This window comes from Ambystoma mexicanum, chromosome 3q (assembly GCF_040938575.1).
Source record: "Ambystoma mexicanum isolate Mex_15411 chromosome 3q, UKY_AmexF1_1, whole genome shotgun sequence".
NCBI lineage: Eukaryota > Metazoa > Chordata > Amphibia > Caudata > Ambystomatidae > Ambystoma > Ambystoma mexicanum.
The window spans coordinates 1,242,169,944-1,242,190,105 of record NC_090926.1 but is presented as its reverse complement, the minus strand read 5'-3'; the positions used below and the strand labels follow the sequence as shown (position 1 = coordinate 1,242,190,105).

The 20,162-nt window shown below is 44.2% G+C and overlaps 1 protein-coding gene across 12 annotated transcripts in view; it reads right to left on the bottom strand.

Moving 5' to 3' along the window:
• Positions 1 to 20,162, bottom strand: part of NFIX (nuclear factor I X) — a 2,606,865-nt gene that overhangs the window by 1,723,329 nt on the left and 863,374 nt on the right. The gene's annotated exons all lie outside the window — the stretch shown is intronic.

Genomic DNA, 20,162 nt, shown 5'->3' with positions numbered 1-20,162 from the left:
GGTGTTTCATTCCAGACTACAGCTGTGATCGATTCAGGTGCAACAGGTAATTATGTTGATCAATGTTTTGCCACCATGTCAAAAATACCATTAGTTCACAAAACTATCCCTGAAACAGTTAACGCAGTGGATGGTTCACTTCTTGTCTCTTGAATGGTAACTCACCAAACAGTTCCACTCCATATGAGTACTGACGAAGGCCATACTGAAGACATATCATTTGATATCATTAAAGCACCAGCTTACAAAGTCATTCTGGGCATTCCATGGTTGAAACTTCATAATCCTGCCATTGACTGGTCGACATCTCAGATTCAGTTCCCTTCCAATATGTGCAATACTTGATGTACTACATTACTCGGTATTACCCATGACAGTCCAGTCCGGGCGCTAGTTTCACCTACTATGCATATTGAAGCTGTCTCTAAAAACGTATCCTCTGGGATACCTTCGCAATATACAGATTATTCAGATGTTTTTGACAAAGGCATGGCGGAGACTCTACCTCCACATAGAGCTTATGATTGTCCAATAGACCTAATTCCGGGAGTAAAAATACCATCTGGCAGAGTGTACTCTCTCACTCTCAAAGAAGACGAAGTTCTTAAAGATTACATAGACAAGGCTTTGTCCATGGGATTTATTCGTTCTTCCAAATCACCTATTTCATCACCACTTTTGTTTGCCCCTAAGAAGGAAGGGGATCTACGTCCTTGTATAGATTATCGTGCTTTGTATGCAGCAACCATTAAAAACCAGTATCCTCTTCCTCTGATTTCTGTCCTTCTTGATCAGTTGGGTTCTTTCAAAATATTCACTAAGCTCGATCTTAGAGGAGCTTACAATCTCATCCGCATGAGAGAGGGGGACGAATGGAAGACCGCATTTAAAACACGTTATGGCCTATTTGAATATCTAGTCATGCCCTTTGGCTTATGTAATGCCCCGGCCACCTGTCAAGCTTTCATGAACGATCTGTTTTACGACATTCTTGATCAATTTGTTGTTGTCTACCTGGATGACATTTTGATTTATTCTCAAAACCAGGAAGACCACGAAAAACACGTCAAGATAGTACTCCAACGTCTGAGAGAACATAGATTGTTCGTTAAAGCCGAAAAGTGCATATTTCATGCTTCAGAGGTGGAATTTCTGTGATATGATCTTACTAACAATGGTGTGCGCATGAGTCAATCCAAAATAAGTGCGATTTTGGAATGGCCTGTGCCTAATTCAGTCAAATCATTACAATCATTCCTGGGATTTGCAAACTTCTATAGACGCTTCATCAATGGGTTTTCTGAAATTTCTGCACCACTTACCTCTCTGACAAGTGTCAAAGTACCATTTGTAAGGTCTTCAGAAGCTCAGGGAGCCTTTGATCAATTAAAATCAGCCTTCACTTCTGCTTCTGTCCTCAAACATCCTTTTTTTGTGGAAGCTGATGCTTCAGGTTATGCCATTGGGGCGGTATTGTCTCAAACCTGTCCGCATTCGGGAGAGACTCATCCTGTTGCCTATTTTTCTCGTAAATTGACAGCTTACGAAAAGAATTATTCCATCACAGAACGCGAACTTTTAGCCATCAGAGACGCATTCTTGGAATGGAGGCATCATCTTTTGGGGGCTAAACACCTTGTAACTGTATACTCTTATCACCGCAGTCTCTTAGCCTTCAAGTCTATGAAATGTCTTACTGCTAGACAGGCGCAGTGGCATTTATTCTTTTCACAATACCAATTTGTTATTACATACCGTCCTGCTAAAGCTCAAGTTCCGGCTGATACTCTCTCGCGTTTACATGCGGATGGCCAGTCTCAACAGATCGAAGCTCTTCCTCTTCTACCAAACAAGGTTGTTTGTGGTTGTTCGGTTCAGCCCTCTTTGCGTTCAATTATCCTTGATTGGGTTTCAAAACATCCAAAAGAGATCAGTGACCTCAATCTGGAAATCATTCAGGGTATGCCATTCATTCAAGGGCGCGTCTATATACCATCAGGTCAAGCTAGAGACTTAGTTCTTCAGTGGTCTCACGATTCCATGATTGCTGCACATCGAGGAAGTCAAAAAACTCTTGAAGCCTTACGGCGTTGGGCCTGGTGGCCTTCTATGGTTCGTGACGTAAAGGATTACATTTTGACTTGTTCCATATGCACTCAGTGTAAAACTTCTAGAGCCAAACCAGTTGGATTGTTACAACCTCTTCCTGTGCCGTACAAACCTTGGCAGATGTTGTCTATGGATTTCATTGTGGAACTTCCTGACGTTCAGGGCTATGACACTATTTGGGTAATCGTTGATTACTTCACTAAATACGCATTGTTCATACCTTGTTCTGGTTTACCCGCAGCTCCTGAATTGGCAAAACTGTTCTTGACGAATGTGTTTCGTTTCTTTGAGTTACCCTCGGTCATTGTTTCCGATCGTGGCACCCAATTTACGTCACGATTCTGGAAGGCTCTTACAGCTTCTTTGGGTATTGAAGACAGGTATTCCTCAGCTTACCATCCTCAAACGGATGGACAAACTGAGAGAACTAATGCTACCATCGAACAGTATCTACGCTGTTTATGCCTTCAGTACCAACAGTCTTGGTTTACTTCTTTGCCTTATGCAGAATTTGCATATAACAACTCTATGCATACATCAACTGGAGTTTCTCCTTTTTTCGCCATCTATGGTGGTCATCCTAGAGCACTTCCACTTGATCCGGTATTACCGGCCATTAATCCTGCAGCAAGGGATTGGATCAGAGATATCGATAAGATTCATCGGGATGTACGCTGCCATTTACTCCGAGCTCAAGATCGTGCCAAGAAGTATGCCGATGTGCATCGATCACCTGCTCCAGTCTATCGCAGTGGCATGAAAGTGTGGTTATCGTCCCGCAATTTGCGAATTGCAGGTAAACGCTCACTTCTGCCTAAATTTGTGGGGCCCTATGTCATTACTGATGTCATCAATCCCGTGGCAGTTAAGCTTTCTTTGCCACGATCATGGTGCATACACCCAGTCTTTCACGTCTCCTTGATCAAGCCTTTCATCCCTGGGACCCGCCTGACTACTCGTCCTTCGCTGATCTTGGTGGATGGTGAGGAGGAATATGAGTTCTCGCGTATCCTGGACTGCAGGGTGTCTAGGGGTACGTTGTTCTACCTTGTGGATTGGAAGGGGTACGGGCCTGAGGATCGTACTTGGGAGCCACTCTCCAATTTGCATTGTCCAGTTCTTCTCAGGAGCTTCCATTCCGCCAGGGGGTTTCCGGTGTCTTTGGGGGAGGATGCTGTTACACTTCAGACTTCCCCGTCGGCATCCTTGCAGGATACATCTTCATTACAGGCTCCTCTATGGTCCAGGTACAAGCTACCATGGCGTCTGTACAAACGTCGACGTACTCCAGGTCACCTGACACGCCTTGTACGTGGAAGACGTACAGCAAGACACGCCCCTCTTACGACGACTATAAAACCACCGTCTTCCAAGGGGCTCGTTGCTGCTAATTAGCGTTACCAGCTACACGCGGTTTCATCCGTTTCTTCTTCGTGTATCCCTACACAAATCCTTATTTGAACTCCTGATTTTGACCTTTTGCCTGAAATTGGATTGCTTCGTCTCCTCCTTTATTCTTGTTGTGATCGTCTGGTTGTTGGACTCGGAATGCTTCTGGATACGGCTCTCTTCAGTGTCTTGCGGTTCTTTCCTGGTTGCCGCTCTGCACATCAATTTTGGCTGTTTTCATCCGGATCATCTCAACAACTACTCAACCATAATCGTGTACTCAGGTACATATCTATTGTCTTCCATGGACATTGTTTTCTGTTGGATTCTGGGACATTGAGTGACTTTCCTGTGAGATTACTCTTCAGTGCATATGAACGCTTTCCTGATCTGCACCAACTCGACCCTAGTGCGTCCCTCGTGCCGTCCGGGGTTACTTACATATACTAACTTCCCTGTTTATTATTTTCTCCTGTCGTTGTCTCCAGAATTCTGAACTCCTTATCCTGGACTTCTCCTACTCCAATATTCTTTACTCAGGTCAGTTGTTATCAATACTATAGCTAAAGTGGGAAACGATACTGATTTAGATTTATTCCACTCATTCGTGTTATTCTTTGTAGATTATCCCGGGGAAACGCAATTCCACTCCAATATTCATATAGGTAGTTGTTCAATCATTTACTGTTCTAATCACTTGTTTAACATCAACACATCAACACTGTCTAATATCTTGGTATTCTTTTGCAGCATTGGTATTGGCGGTGTGTGTTCTCCCCGCTCTTTTATTCAATTGACATCTCTGTCTGTTCTACTGAAACAGCAGAGAGGTACATTGTGGAAAAGAGCCCCTCTTTGAGGAAGCCTGAGTCTTGTACTCAGGGGAGCTGGGATGGAAGGCTGAATTCGGAATTCTATACTACCAACATCTCCAAGGTCGTGTTCTCCGCATCTTTGGCCTATTCGGAGTGGTGAGTAACAGAAAGTGTCCCAGTGGACTTGATTAAATATGATGCATTATTAGTCTGGTTGCTGCTTTTGAACATAATTTTCAACAAGTTTCCTGATACGGATATTACTCCACATTCTTGGAAAAAGTGGAAATTGTCCCCATCAGTAAGAAAGGAGACAGCTCCTCTCTCAGATCCATCCCTTTCTTAGATTGTCACTCAAAATGATATAGCAAAGTCATCTTGAAGAGGCAATTGAAAAGATCTGTAGAAGCTAAAACTGTATTGCCCTGTTAATTAGGGCTTGGATCCAAAACCAACACCATTGATCAGCGCTTAACTCTCCATTTAAAAAAAAGGAAAATCCTTTCCAAAGCTTTAATATTTGTGCTCAGCTTTCAGTTTCGTGGTATGAAAAAAAATTGTTGGCGATCTTGGTTAAAATCGGGATTCCCTGAGGCTTGTAATATTTATTATTGCCTTATATACAGGCAACATGGTGGCAGTTAGATTTAGTAATTATGTCCTTGCCACACCTCTTTTCATTTTACATCTTAATGTGTTGGATATTGTCATGTCCCCAAAATGAAGGGGGTTCATAGTGATAATTTCGACAACAAAAATGTCGAAAGTCAAAATTTCGAAAAAAAAATGTCGAAAAAAAAAATGTCGACTTTTTTTTTTCAATGCATTTTTTTTTCGAAATGGGGGGGTTCCCCCCAACCCCCCCTTTTAAATTTTTTTTTTGATTTTTCCCTTTTTTTTTAACTCCCGAACCCCTAAAATAAATATATAATTAAAAAAAACGAAAGTCGACATTTTTTTTTTCGACATTTTTTGTCAACATTTTTGTCTGTCGACATTTTTTTTTCGAAATTATGACTGCCCACCAATGAAGGGTCTACCAACACCATTATAGCATTTTGCAGACAACAGTGTGATAATTGCAAAGATAAAACTAGCCTTAGGGCCTCATTACACGGAAGGCGGGGGTCCAGGGTGCTATTAGCACCCTGGACCATGCCGGTAAAACACCGGCACCGCCTTGGCAGAAAGGGGATTTACCGCCCCATCCCAAGGTTGGAGGGGCGGTAAATCCCCCTTCCGCCATTGCCCTTCCCCATTCCCATTTCTGCCCCATAGGGCTCAATGGGAATGGGGAAGGCGCTAATTACGGCACCGCAATTTTGCGGTGCCGTAATTAGCTCCGAGGTCCCTTAGCGGGTTGGTATTTAACGCCTGCAAAAAGCAGGCGTTAAAACTCCAACCCGCTAAGGGACCTCGTAGTAAGGCGGCAGGGATTTACCGGTACCGGTATTTTACCGGTACCGGTAAATCCCTACCGCCTACCGTGTAATGAGGCCCTTAGACTTATAGATGACTTTGACATTTGACAACAATGATCGTAGTAACAGTTATTCGCAGGACTAAATAAAATATCAAGATGATCGGTCAAAAGTCTTAAATTTACATTTGATATTAAAAATTATCCACTGGAGATGTAGTCAACAGATGATTATTTGGAAATTTGTTTTTGGGCCCAATAGGTTATCCATGCACAACTTAAAGCTTCTTGGGCTTCCTGTGCCATTTTTGCCTTCTTTCGAAGCACAGATAAGGTTTCAATTGAGTCTTACTCAAAGGCTTAACTGGCTATACTGAAGGCCAAAGAAACATATGGTGCAAAACCATGGGGTATTCATGATGAGATGTTCTTAGACAACAATAAAAATAACTTCTTAAAATGTTTACTTGCTGTAAGCACATATGTTGGGAACATCATTGTACATAAGAAGCTTGATCAACTTGGAGCACGTACATTATTTTACATTGGGCACTTCTGGGTGAAAGTATGGCAATGTGGGAATCTATCACTCTGCCATGATTTAGTGGCCAAACCTATGTCCTGTATCCAAAGTGATAAAATCTTTGAATAAAGAAATCAGATTGGCATGAGTGGTGGTTTTACCTAGTAACGGAAATCAGTTTTAAAAGCCAATGTCCAGAGGCACAAGAGGGATGAGACTTGGGCTCTGTAGCAAGCTAAACACGCTATTAGAAGATTTCCCGAAATTGAGACTGTCTACTGAGAACAAACATGGCCAAATCCCATGTTCTCTCTTTACAAAATTTGGACAAACTGCTAACCTGGAGGAATCTCTTACCTATTTAGATTTGATCCCACTCCAGCACAATAGCATTTTAATGTAAACATTCCACCTGGATCATTTACCACCTATAGCCACTATATCAAGGAATGAGTCAACTCAATCTAGGCATGGCAATAGTAACTGCGGTAAGGCATGAGGGACGACATAGCCCATTTCTTGATATGTTGCCGTTGGTACTCGAACCTAAGGAAGTGGTTTTTGATAACTTTATTGTTTCTGACCAATTGTCATAATCCTATTGAGGCTTTAAAGCTTCTCACTTGAAAATCCCATTCTGAACTATTTAAACTGGTGACCTTTGTCAAGCATGCTTTCGGATTAGAACAATTATGACAGACTCATTAGTTTCATTAATGCTAAACAGGAATATTAGTTATATGAGGATGTATTGTATTGCTTAATCTTTTTTAATATGTGATCATACACAAAGATCTATAATTAACAAGGATTTTTGGCATGTTCATGGTTGCATTATACTACTGCAAGGTCCAAGATCTTGTCATGTACATAAAGCCTTATTCCCCCCTAGTCTATTGTGCTTAAGGACACAAGAATGATTGTATCTATATTTTAATGTACATTTTACACTATCTTGATGAATAGATATACTCAAAGGTTAAGTCAAAGTCAGAATAAAGCAACATTAATGATGATGACACCAGTATCCAGCTGTCTCGTAGGAACTTAATCGCTGGACATTTGTACGTGTGGTTCTACATATCGAAGGTCACTAATGCCTGAAGTGTCAGGCATACATTCCAGCCAGTACCTAATCATTGTCCCATGCTTGTTAGGGTTTATGAGTTGTATGAAGTGTTTCTTTGGGTAATTGGCATTAAGGCCAAGGTAATTTACAGAGATGTGGATTTATCTGCCAACATTTCTCCAATCCAAAGGGCAAAGCAAAAAGGAGAAAAACAGACAGAATCGACAGGCCATAATCATTGGTTTGCAATCGGCCAAGACAAAACAGCAGAAAACACAAAGATTTGCAAATGTTGTTCACTGGGCAGAGATGCTATATATTCTTGAGACAAGTCCCATTTTTTTTTCTTCTCCAATTTTTCATTTCGGCTGGGACAGGACACTTCCTGCTGCACCCCCTTGCCTGGCCAGTTCAGGGAAAATATGTATTTATGCTCCTCCCATGAAAGATTCACCTGCAGCTATTTACAATAACTGGGAAAACATATTTTAATGAACCATTGATTTACCTTTGGAGTTAGTATGAATCTAAGAAGTGGTACATTCTGACCACTGGCAAAGTGACAAGGGGGTCATTGTAGGTCAGCGCTGAATGGGAATTCAAACAGATGGCAAGAACAATTTACCCCTTATCAGCTTCTTAACCAAGAATAATAAGCAGTGGGAGAAGGTTGTTACTGTGTTTTCGTAAAACACCCCAACCTGGCAGACATTATTGTGGCTGGTGTTATTGGAATTTCCTTGTGCAGACAGCAGACACAGTGTTGACATATGTATTTGGGGGTGTTTCAGAAACTATATGAAGATTACAACATGGCAGCCATGGGATTCACCAGATGTAATAACTCGTGTCAAGCGGAGTTGTGTGACTGGCTGTCTTGGTTGTAAGGGTCTCACCTGCCATTAAAAAAGGCCATTCTTGAGCTAGGAACTGGGAGATATGCAACCAGGAACTGTTGTAGGAACTATTTGCACAAGTCTTTGAACACCAGCACACTGATAATGGAGGCAGGCATTGCAATCTACACGTTGGATAAGACTTTAAAGAGACAATGCTGACTAGATACTTACCTATAATTCAAGTTCAGCCCCTCTTACTGACTAATGCCGTCTTGCCTTGTTGATCCTATGACATGCGCGTACTTGCTCGGGGCAAGAAATGTATTCTCCTGGCCTGCCCGTGCCCTTGTTAGTAGACTTTTCAAGTTTGGTAAGTTACCTTGGGCAGAGCAAGTATCCAAAACTGAACCTTGACTGGAAACATGTTACACATATGTAACTGCCTAGAGTATTCAGGAAAACTATTCACAAATTGCTTGAGCGGCTTGCATCGGATTGCATGAGTAAGATAGTGATGCAATTGTAATGTAATATTTTCACTATTGTTTTAAGGTCATGTAGAGCTTTGCTATTATCTCTTTTGATTATTGTCCAGTATTCTGCAATACATATTCATGAATACAAGATGTATAATAAACTGCTAAGCATGCTAATGTATTTATTATTATTAAACGATAAGTAATATTATGATGATTGATAGGGACCGAGCCCAAGCGCCATCTATAGAGTGCAGCTTGAGCGTTCAGCATTGCTAACAAATGCCGAACAAAGTGTTCTCGTAAACACCTTGTTAGAAATTACATTGAGCTGTGTCTGCTAGGATGTGGTGAAAATAAGGAGGATCACCTTTTGTTTGTTTGTTTGGTTAGTTGTTTACTCATTTATATAGTGCACCGAACCCTTTGGTATCTGGGTGCATTATACATGATACATGGTTACAGACATTTACATAATAGCAGAAGAGAAAAATAGTTATTTACATCATAAGTCATATGGTAGCAGAACATTTACTATCTATATATGCTTTTATAAAAACCGATATTGGGAAATTATTTACAGTATATGTCACTGACATGTGAGCATCTTAACAACAAATTGCATAATTGACGGTTATATAGCAGTAGAATGTTTGGAGAGAGGTGTGTAACCTTGGAGAGGGTACCAGAGATGAGATACTAATAGTGGTAGTGGCAGAGTTCATTGATCTAGAGTAAACAGCCAGGTTTTGGTATCTTTCCTGAATATGTGGTGGGAGGAGGCTGCTCTTAAGGAGTCAGGCAAAGAGTTCCTTAGCTGGGATGCCATGACTGGGAAGCTGCTCCTCCCTGCTTTCTTGAGTTAAAATTTGGGGACCTTGAGGCTATGGCCTGCAAAGTTCTAATAGGGAATTCTGAGGTATGTTTAGTGAGTTTGTCCACTAAATATTTAGGGGCCAGGTTGGCGAGGCATTTATAGGTGAGGTTTAAAGATTTAAATTTGATTCTATCCTTAATGGCGAGCAATTTGGTGGTACGCCTGGCGTTAGAAATATGCTATGTTCTTGGGATGCTTAACACCGTTCTAAGGGCATTATTTTGGAGTATTTGCAATTTGCTGACGTTGTGATTGCTGCTACCTAGATAGAGTGCATTACAATAGTCTAGCTTGGACAGAATGAGGGCTCGAGCTGGTGTAATGCAGCTATCAGTAGAGAGAACTGGTTTACAGGCGTTAATAAGTTCACATGTGTAACTGGTGACTGAGGCAGTGGCGTTGACTTGTTTGTTCAAGTTCAAAGCAGAGTCCAAATAGAAGCCTAAAGTCTTCACCTTCTTGGAGACTTTAGGCCGTCAATGTTGAATGATTTAAATTGGTTATTGAGTTTGTTAAGTCTGTTGTCTGACCCAATGAGTAGGCGCTCTGTCTTGTAGTCATTAAGACAGAGGCCGTGTGTAATGGCTTGTATGATAAGGTACATTTTGTTGATCAGTGCCATGTCTGTTTCATAGTCTCCAGAGATAGGAATGAGAATCTGGGTGTCATCCGCATATTTAGTGTAGGAGACACCCAGATTATCAAGGTTATCAAATAGAGGCTTAGTGAATATATTATACATAGTGGGAGAAACGCAAGAGCCCTGAGGAACTCCACACGTTACCGGAACTTGTTCTGCTGCTGACGTGGGAGAGAACACTCTCATTGAGCGATTATCTAAGAAGGATTGGATCCATGCAGTGGCTTCCTTCGAGAAATGCGCAGCTGAAGTAAGGTGATTGCACAGCACTTTATGGTCCACCAAATCGAAAACGGTGGATAGGTCCAAAAGGAGAAGAATGGCTAATTCTCCTTTATCCTTCAAGCTCGTCCATTTGGTTTTTCAAGTCAATGAGGGCAGTTTCTGTCCCGTGTCTCGGTCCGAAACCTGACTGACGGATACCTAGCAAATTATTGGTCTTAAAATAGGTTTGAATCTGGAGGCATGCTGCCTGTGTCTAATATTTTTTAGAGAAACGGTACAGTTGTTATTGGTCTGTAGATTGTGGGTATGTTTGGGTCTAAATTTGGTTTCTTTAAAAGAGGAAGAACCCATGCATCTTTAAGATTTGTAGGGACAGTGCATGTGTTGAAGGAAGAATTAATTAATAAGGTAATAAAAGGAGCTAGGTCCCTAGCTGCCTCTTTGATTATAGATGCAGGGCAGGAGTCCCCTAGACATCTAGATGGTTTGAGTGATTGTATTATGTTCTCCATTTCTAGGATGGAGACCAGTGCAAATTTGAACTGATAAGTCGGTATGGATTGTTTAGGAAGGGCTTCCAGGGTTGGTGAGTCATTATATAGGAGGGTGTTTTTTGCTGCAATTTTATCTTGGAGCATGGAGATTTTGTTGCAGAGGGCATCTTGGATATTGGTGCACCAGGTTTTGTTTTTGATGCAGGTGCCGATTGGAGTGCCAGGAGATTCTAGTTCTCTTAGAATGGTAAAGCGTTCCCTTGTGCTAGAGTTGGCTTTTATAATTCTTTCATTGAAGGTGTCTCTCTTAGTTTGGGGATCTCCTGTTTATATCTGGCTCATATATTATAGAGATTTGTCTTATTCTGCTTCGAAGGGTTATTTTTCCAAAGGGATTCTGCATGTCTTTTTTTGTTTTGTGTAGCTTTGAGGCTAGGAGTGAACCAGGAGTTCAAGTGAGCTCTTGGTTTACCTTGGCAAAGTTTTAGCTGCGCTATTGTATCAATGACTTGGTTAAGTGTTGAGTTGTAGAGTCCAAATAGCGCTACTTGGTCTGTGCTAAGATCTGAAATGTTGGTGATGGGATGGAGTAGTCGTAGTAAGCTATTGACTGTTATGTTTTGTTTGTTGATTGTTTACGAAGCGGCCTCTGTGTGTGTGTAGTGGAAAGCGAGGTGCGGCTTGACACATTGACCTGGAGCACGTATGATCGCGCTCGTAGGTGCTTTCCTCTAATCCTCGGCTCGGATCGGCTGGCGAGATTGCGAGATTGCAAGCGAGCGAGTGTGGAGGATTGCGAGGAACGCCGATCGCGAGGAACGCGCCTGTGGGTAAGCAAGCTAGCAGGGAGGCAAGGAGGCTCCCTGCACCTTGCACTCAGTTCAGCTGCCCAGCAATACAGCTACTCGGTGGCCCCCGGTGGCCCCCTGTACTGGCCTCCAGTATCCCATACCCTCCCATACATTCCTTCTGACTTGCCCGCTCAACACTGAGCTGCCGCGATACCTGCCGGGAGGACAGGTGGGTCAGCGCGGGAGTGACCGCGAGGAGTGGGGATCGGGAGCTTGGAGGTCGGGTTAGGTAGGGCCAGTATCCCTTGGTATCCGCTCCCCTAGGGAACAGGAATACTTGTAGAAGGGGAGTGTGGGGAGCTGGAGGGGTTTAGCGTTGCTGGAACAGGAACTACATTGTCTGCTTGCACACCCGGCATTGGTCCTGGAAGCGGCCGCTTTGGGGTGGTGGTAACCTCTCAGGCGGCTACTGATACTAAGGATTACATCGAGGGTTCCACTCCCCCACACCTGGGCGCCATCAGCTCTTTGCATGCAGGGGTTACCTGCGGAGTACCAGTACAGTGTTCTGGCTGCCCGGAGACTGTGGGCCTTAGGCTTTGGATCCGGGTGGAGAAGAAAACAAACGTTGTCTAAGTAACAACAGGACATATCACTCAATTAACCTTCATGTGAGTGATTGCAGGGATTGACTTCTTTGTGCCCTCATATTTTGCCCCGAGTAGTACTTCTCCCACTGAGGTAGGATTCTGATAAAGAAACTTCCTACGGTTTGTGTTGTCACTTTGCGGGCATGCAGCGGGGGAATTACAACCTGCGGAAAAGCAAGGCACAACCTTTGAAGGAAGGCAAGGAGAATATAATAAACCCTGTGCCTGTGGCACAAGGAGCTATCACAGACTTTTCGGTGTGAATCCACCACCGGAAATAAATTCAACAATTAATGAGGAAACAGCTGTACCAGGCATAAATGGCAGCATCTCATTAAATTCCACGAACTTTGATGATATTGATAATAATTAATTACTTGACCTGTGTTTGAGTATTCAGAGAGGAATGGCATCACAGAATCCACAGAGGGCAGCTAACAATTTAACTCTCCAGAAAGAAAGCATCAGTACAACATTGGAGGTATTTAATCCCGAGGGCAGCAGTGGTCGCCTATCTGCCTCTCCAAATCTAGCGATGGCCTCCATGGAGGATGGCCCTGAAAATGAGGCCGAGGAGGAAAATAGTCCGCACACCAGTATTACGGCGATAGCTGAGCTCCAATCGTCAGTAGCCTCTCTACAATTTGTACTCAAAATACTTCTGCAAATGTCAGGGCGCATATTGACAAACACTAATACCATCACGAGGGCACTGGGACTTAAGGACTTCCCTCGAGACGAGGTGGAAGTGAATCTTTCGGATGCGGTTCATATTGTGGAAGAGATGGAAGAGCCGGAAAAGATTCTTGAGGAAGCCGCTGAGTATCCTGTACCTAGTGGTAATGCCCTAGATGAGGAACCTTCAGTAGAGAATGTAGAAGATCTAGAGATAGCACAAAGTCCTGGGACCTTTCCCACACGGAAACAACGTAGACTAGCCAAATGGGCACTCAAAAACAAGAAAGTGTCAACGAGCGCCCCACTTCCTATTGCGGGACCCCAGTCTGCCCCTGAGACTCACTCCAAAAAAGCCAGAAAAAGACTGGCACGAGCGGCGGCTCGAGCTACAAAGGCAAAGGGGCCTCTGTCAGACTGGCTAGTACCGGGAGAGAAGTCTAGTGTGGTGGATCTAGAAGAAGTCTCATGGGTGGACTCTGAGCAAGGCCTAGACTACAGTGCTACTCTATATCCTGAGGATCTCTTAGGGTCAGGGGTAGTAGGAGAATCACCTGAGCCTACGCGGCCCGTACAAAGAAGCTCAGATGAGGAATGTAATTTGAATCGCATCTGTTTCATTAAGAATCTCTATCCTAGTGGAAAAAATCCCTGGCTGTCACGTTCAGAGTTCTTAACCAGACTCCACTATATTCCTCAAATTCGAGTTATGAAATCTGATGACTTCTTGTTTATTGAACCCCTACAGGTGCCTAATTCTCATGTCTCTGCCATACATAGCACCTTTTTGTCTTCTGCGCAAATGATTAGAAAATTTAAAGAAGAACTGATAGCGGTAGATATTGCCATTGACGTTGATCCGCAGGAGAGGGACTCAAATGAGGAAACAGAGGCTATTGATACACAAGCCCCCACTGCCAAAGAACCCAAATCGGTGGCACTGGAAAATTCTGCGTTGACTGAAATACAACACGCTCTTAAAACACTACTGGAAGCTCTTCCACGAATCACACAGAACCATTGAAGTTTTTCTCTTATTTCGTGGAACTGTCGAGGCTTTGTTCATCTCTTGAGGCCAGAGGGATCAGTGGATTTGCTGTCTAAGCACAGTTGCATATGTCTCCAGGAAACATGGACATTGAATCCACTACTGCTTGATGGTTTTGCAGTATACCAGTCACTTGCCAAAAGGGGGGATAGGGGTCGCCCATTTGGGGGTTTACTCACAGGGGTGGTTAACACGGTCAACTCTCGGAAAATACAGTGCAAAGCTGCTGATTATCTTCTGGCGGTAGCGGTGGACTATCCAAATGAATATGGACAAAGTAGATTCCTATTGATTAACCTCTATAATACCCCTGGAGCATTGTCAAGAGAACCACTACAAGAGGCTATACAGGAGGTATTGTCACCTTGGACACAAAGGTCTGGCAATATAGCGGTAGTGGTTATGGGGGACTTTAATTGTCATATGATGGGCGATCACCTGGTATCTCCTAACCCCGTCCTGAGTGAAATATGCTTGATGACCCATGGGCGAAGGGAGAGTGAAGGGTTAGAGTGGTTGCAACTGTTCGATAGATGGGAATTAACCATGATTAATGGTAGAACATTGGGTGATCGGCCTGGGAAACATACATGGACTAATGGCACATCGTTCAGCACTCTGGACTACATATTTATGTGCCCTGAAATGCAGTCCAGAGTCACTGATATGAGTGTAATGCCCAATAAATGGAGCGACCATGCGTTACTTATTTGCTCACTCCGCCTCCCTCTCCCCTCCGCTTCTTATTGGAACATTGGCAGTACCCAAACCAATTGCTCAGAATCCAGAATAGTCTGGTCCGAGAGGAGCATTAGAGCGGTCACAGAAGCACTTAAATCTGCCGCTCATTGTACTCTTCCTCACTTCGAACAGATGACTGCTAATGATATAGAAGATTGGATCCTGGGATTCTCGGGTTTACATGCCACTATAAAAAAGAGGCATATGCTAAAATTGGGAGGTACAACTCTCCCTTACAATAAGAGTATATGTGATGCAAAGAGAGGGCTAAGAGCAGAGATTTGGGGTCTCAAGCACTTGTACATAGTGGGAGCCACTTATTATGAGAAAGTCAGAAAAGCCAAAAATAGATATAGAGCCTGTATTAGGAACATCAAAACAACAGAGAGGAATAATAGAAATCAAAGGCTTGTCAAAACCATCTGCTCTAGAAACTCGCGTAATATATGGCTACTTTTAAATGAGAATAGAGAGAAGGTTAAGGGCCATTTAGTCAATCCAATTGGTGCGGAAGCATGGGTTAAATTTTTATTAGGTCGTAATTCTGGAGAGGCGGATGATCCTAATATACCTGTAGTGAAGGCTCCCTTTCCCCCGCCTCTTGATGTCTCAGAGAAGGCCATATATAATAAAATAGCCACACTGCAAGCTTCCAGAGCCCCTGGCCCCAATGGGCTGGCCAATGCAGTAATTAAGAACCACCCTGCTTTTTGGGCACACCTCCTCTCTATTCTTTTTAAAAAGGTCTTAGCCCAGGGGACGACTCCCCGCTCATAGCAAACGGCTATTTTGGTGCCGGTGTTCAAAAAGGGTAGCCGCATTGATCCAAATAACTATAGGCTCCTCTCCATGCTTGATACCACGGGAAAACTTTTTGCAGCATTTCTGCTTACTGAACTGCAGAAGTGGGTAGAACAGACCAACATTCTTAGCAAATTCCAATGTGGTTTTCGCCGAGACTTCTCTACCAGTCATAATCTCAGGGTGATGGATACGCTCCGAACGCGGGCGCTTAGCAAGGGGCAGCCCCCGCTTTATGCGCTATACATTGATTTCAAGGCTGCCTTTGATTCCATCCCAAGAGTAAGGCTGTGGACTAAGCTGGAAATCATGGGCTGTCCGCCAGGTCTCCTATATTATCTAAGACAGTTGCATTACAATACCACGGTGTGCCTCAGATTAAACCAAGAGGGCAGTATGACTAGACAGGTGAGACAGAACAGGGGCGTTAAGCAAGGATGCGTAACGGCACCCCTGGTTTACAATTTATACGTTTATGATATCCCAGCAGTACTTGCCAAGGCGAACAACTGCCCACCTAAAATTGGGGAAGCACCGTGCACTGTCTTAGCATACGCAGACGACCTGGTCGTTTTTGATAACACCATAGCTGGTATTAGGCGCTCTGCGATTACTTTATGGGAATACGCCAAGATCAATGGCTTGACCATTAACCTAGACAAGACAAAGGTGCTCAGATTTACGAGGAGTATCCCGAGTCGAGCTGTGGGTGTATAGTAACAATATACTATATGCCCCATTTTATCGGTATCTAGGTGTTGAAATTGAACCGCTGGGCGACTATTCCCTGTGCAGACAAGGACGTATAACCAGGGCGCAGCAAGTAACAGCATTAATAACGTAATTTACCTGCAAGCAGGCCGGTTTTACCCTATGGGGGACGAGACACTTATACATCCAAGTGTTTGCGCCCATGATTACATATGGGCTTGAGGCCCTTACTTCATTCGATCTGGCCTGGCTACAAGTGATGGAGGGTAAATTCTGGCGACGGATACTGGGATTATCTCCGAGTGTCCCAGTGGCCCTGATTAGGCTTGAGTTGGGCCTTCAATCACTTAAAGCACTGGTACTTAAAAAGAGGGCGGTTTTCTATCTTAAAATGAAGAGCAGTTCTCCCAACCCATTATTGGCTGTTATACATCAAGAAGTGAGTAAAAAACACACCTCTTCTCCCCTCCAGAAAGATATGACCAAATTTCTTAGAGACATAGGTTGGACTCATAGAGGGGTAACTGTCTCCCAGGACGTCATAAAAGCGCTTGGTAAAAAGGTAGACCTTTGGGATTGGTTAGAGAACTTCTCACACTTGAGCAGTTTAAAGTCTTTTTCCTTTGTTAAATATAGACTTTATAATTTTATGAAACCCCAAGCATATTTGTACCTCTGCCCTACCATAAGGCTCAGGCGTTTTATTACTCTGTTCCGTCTGGAGCAACTACCCACTCTGTATAATTTAGGAGCCAGGAAAAAGATCCCTGCTATTGAGCGAGTATGTCGTTTATGCAAACTTCCTGAATGCCTGGAGACCGCTAAGCATCTATTGACCGAGTGCTCTATATTGGGTTCCTCAATTTCTTAATATCTTGGGGAATTTGTGCATGACCCGCAAACTGTATGTGAAAGATCATTCTGGCTCTATTGTACTAATACTTCCAACATGCATCTGTTTATTGCGCTGTATAATGTGTGGCTGCAGACTGAAAAAGTTATGCGCGCCTTGATTTGAAATGTCTTAAAAGGGTGGGTCAACTATTAACTGAGTTATTCTGTTATTCTGATTAGGAAGAGGTCCTACATCTCTACACAGTTAATGGGTTTTGAGGCATGGCGTCTCTTGTAGGGGAGTATAACTCTTGCATAAGCCACCACTACGCATGTGCTAATCTGTAGGCAAGGACAATTTGCCATATATCATTGTGTATTTTACTTTTTCTTTTTTTTCCTGAGTATTTTGATGTATGTAAAGGAATTATGTATTGATGTGTATTTATGCCTTATTTTAAAGAGTATATTTTCCCATGTAATTTGTAATATGTGTAAAGTTTGAATTATTTTCAATCTGTATCACATTAAAGTATTATTATTATTGTTATGTTTTGCTTATTTCTCGTTAAGGCTGGAGGGGCCATATGAGTGGTGGAGTTGATTTGTAAGTTGTCTTGAATGGCAAAGGAGATTAGATGGTGATCCATACATGCAAAGGGTTCGATGGATGTTATTGTAAAGACTGGTAGGGGGGTCTGTACTTCCGCTCTCTATATGGTAGAGGGGAGGCACAGAGGACCCCAGCCAAGATTCTCTAATATGGTAACGATGGACGAGCAATCAAGGCCTAGCTTCTCAGGAGGTGATGCAGGCTGGTTCTTAAGTACAGTGTATCCCCAAGCCCCCACAAAGGAATGTCCACACACTGTATTACTGAAAACACAGTCTTTATATAATTAATATTCAAGGGTTATGTACACTTATCACAATAACGCACTTTGTGCTCAGGAAAATCAGCAATGGTAAATATCTACAATTCTAAAGTGGTACCACTAATATTAGACCTCATTAAAGTGCATTCACAATACTGTTAAAAGGGCACACAGATCAATAAGAAGGAAACCAGCAATAGAGAGAGGAGAGATAACAGAGGGTTGAAACAATAGGCAGAATACTGGCCCCTACCACTGGACACAGTTCTGTGTGGAGATCCCCCCACCTGGGCAACCTGTAAAATAAAGAGATATAACACCAGCCCAGTCCATATATTGTTCAATAGTCTATTTCTCTCCTATAATGTTTTTACCCCCCCAATGTACCTGGTGGAGTCGAGTTCTTCGAAGAGGCGTCGACAGATCCTTCTTGAATGACCCCCTTTAAAGCAGGAGTCACGGATCGTCGAGAGGCGTCGAGAAGCGTCGAGGAACTCGGTGTTCGGTGTCGGGGAATCGACGGCCCTTCTTGAATGCCTTCCCTTTCAAGCGGGAGACACGGGGCGTCGAACGTCCGACAACAAACAAGGTAGAACGGCGTCGATGAGGCGGCAGGCTTCGATCCGAGCGGTGCTCGTCGGCGTCGAGATGTCGGCGTCCTGCGAGGAAGAGGCGTGCGGGGCACCTCGGCGACACTAGTTCTGGACCGCAAAGATTGTGGGTGACGGTGGCCCAGCAAGGGCGTCGAGTCGCTCGAGTCTTTGGGGTCGTGAGGTGGCGGGAAACCCACCGGCGGATTCTCCTCGGCGCGTTGGTCGTCCTCGACTTTCTCCGGCGGGACAAAGCGGCCGACGATGCGGACGAGGGAGTCCTTCAAGGCAAATGTTCTTAGGCAAGGAGCGGACGGCTCCGGTCGTCGGCGGCACGGCGTCAAGTGGTTCCCACGGCGGGGCAACACAACTTCGACGGGCCTCCAGCGGTTACACAGACCTGCGAACCCTGGTCGACGGCAATGGACTTCGACAGCGTCGATGTCCGGGTGCTTCACTTCGATCTCCTCGGCGGTCCCGTCTCGGGTCGGCAGCCTTTCGAGGGTCTGACTTCCAGGGCGCTTCGGCGAAGATTCAGCGGTGCTCGATGGTCCCTCGGAGCACGGGAAGAGGGCGCCTAGCCAGGTCCTCTCTCGGGTCAGTCCTCGACGATTTCGACAACCTTCAGTTCCGTCGAAGCAAATGCCACAGCAAGTCTTCTTCTTCCAGCTGGACGTCGAGGATCAGCAAATCCAGTTACTCTTGAGTGGAGACTCAGCTTCTGAATGCTTCTGAACAATTTCCAGTGGTGAGAGGTCCCCAGATATACTATCCTGTCTCTCATCCACACTGCTGGCACACACACAGCAGCCAATCACACAGAAGGGCATTCATGCAGTCAGTCAGCCAATCAGGCACACAGTGCATTCAGGCCACACTCCTCCCTTTCAGACACTCACAACAAGGAATGTGGATTGGGACAAGTACCCAGCCATTCAACACTACACACTGCATTCAGGCCAGTTTCGGGCAGGGCTGTCTCAGTCTTTGTCTCACATGCCAGAAACCAGACAACCACAACAAGAAGTGTATATTGGTCACACACTCCATTCACCCAGGTCCCACCCACAGGAGGTACCCACAACATACAGTCAAAGGGAAGGCTCCAGTCAGTCTAGCTGGGCCTTCACAACAACACCATATATGGAACTTCCACCCAACAGCCAGTCAGGGGGAAGGGACAGAGTCAGGGCTTCCCAGGACTTTGGGAAAAACAAGACAACAGGCAATAGAAAGCAAGAGGCCACAGGGGCCATCTTGTTTTCTATCAGGAATCAACTGATCCCAATGGCAGGGCCTGGGTATCCCAAAATGGAGGACGCCCAGAGCACCTGTCTAATTCAGCATGGAGCTGCCACCAGCCCATACCCTGCTCTGTGGGCCACCCACAGGTGCCAAAAAAACATACACTAGGGGCACAGGGTTGTACCCCTACCCATGGGTGCCATAAGGGTATCCCATGGGTCTGTTCACCAAACCAAAAGAGAGAGCTGCACTGCCAGGAGTCCCAAATGGACTCCTGGGCAGAAAACATAACAGAACACACGATAAAAGGCAGAAAAGGACAAGG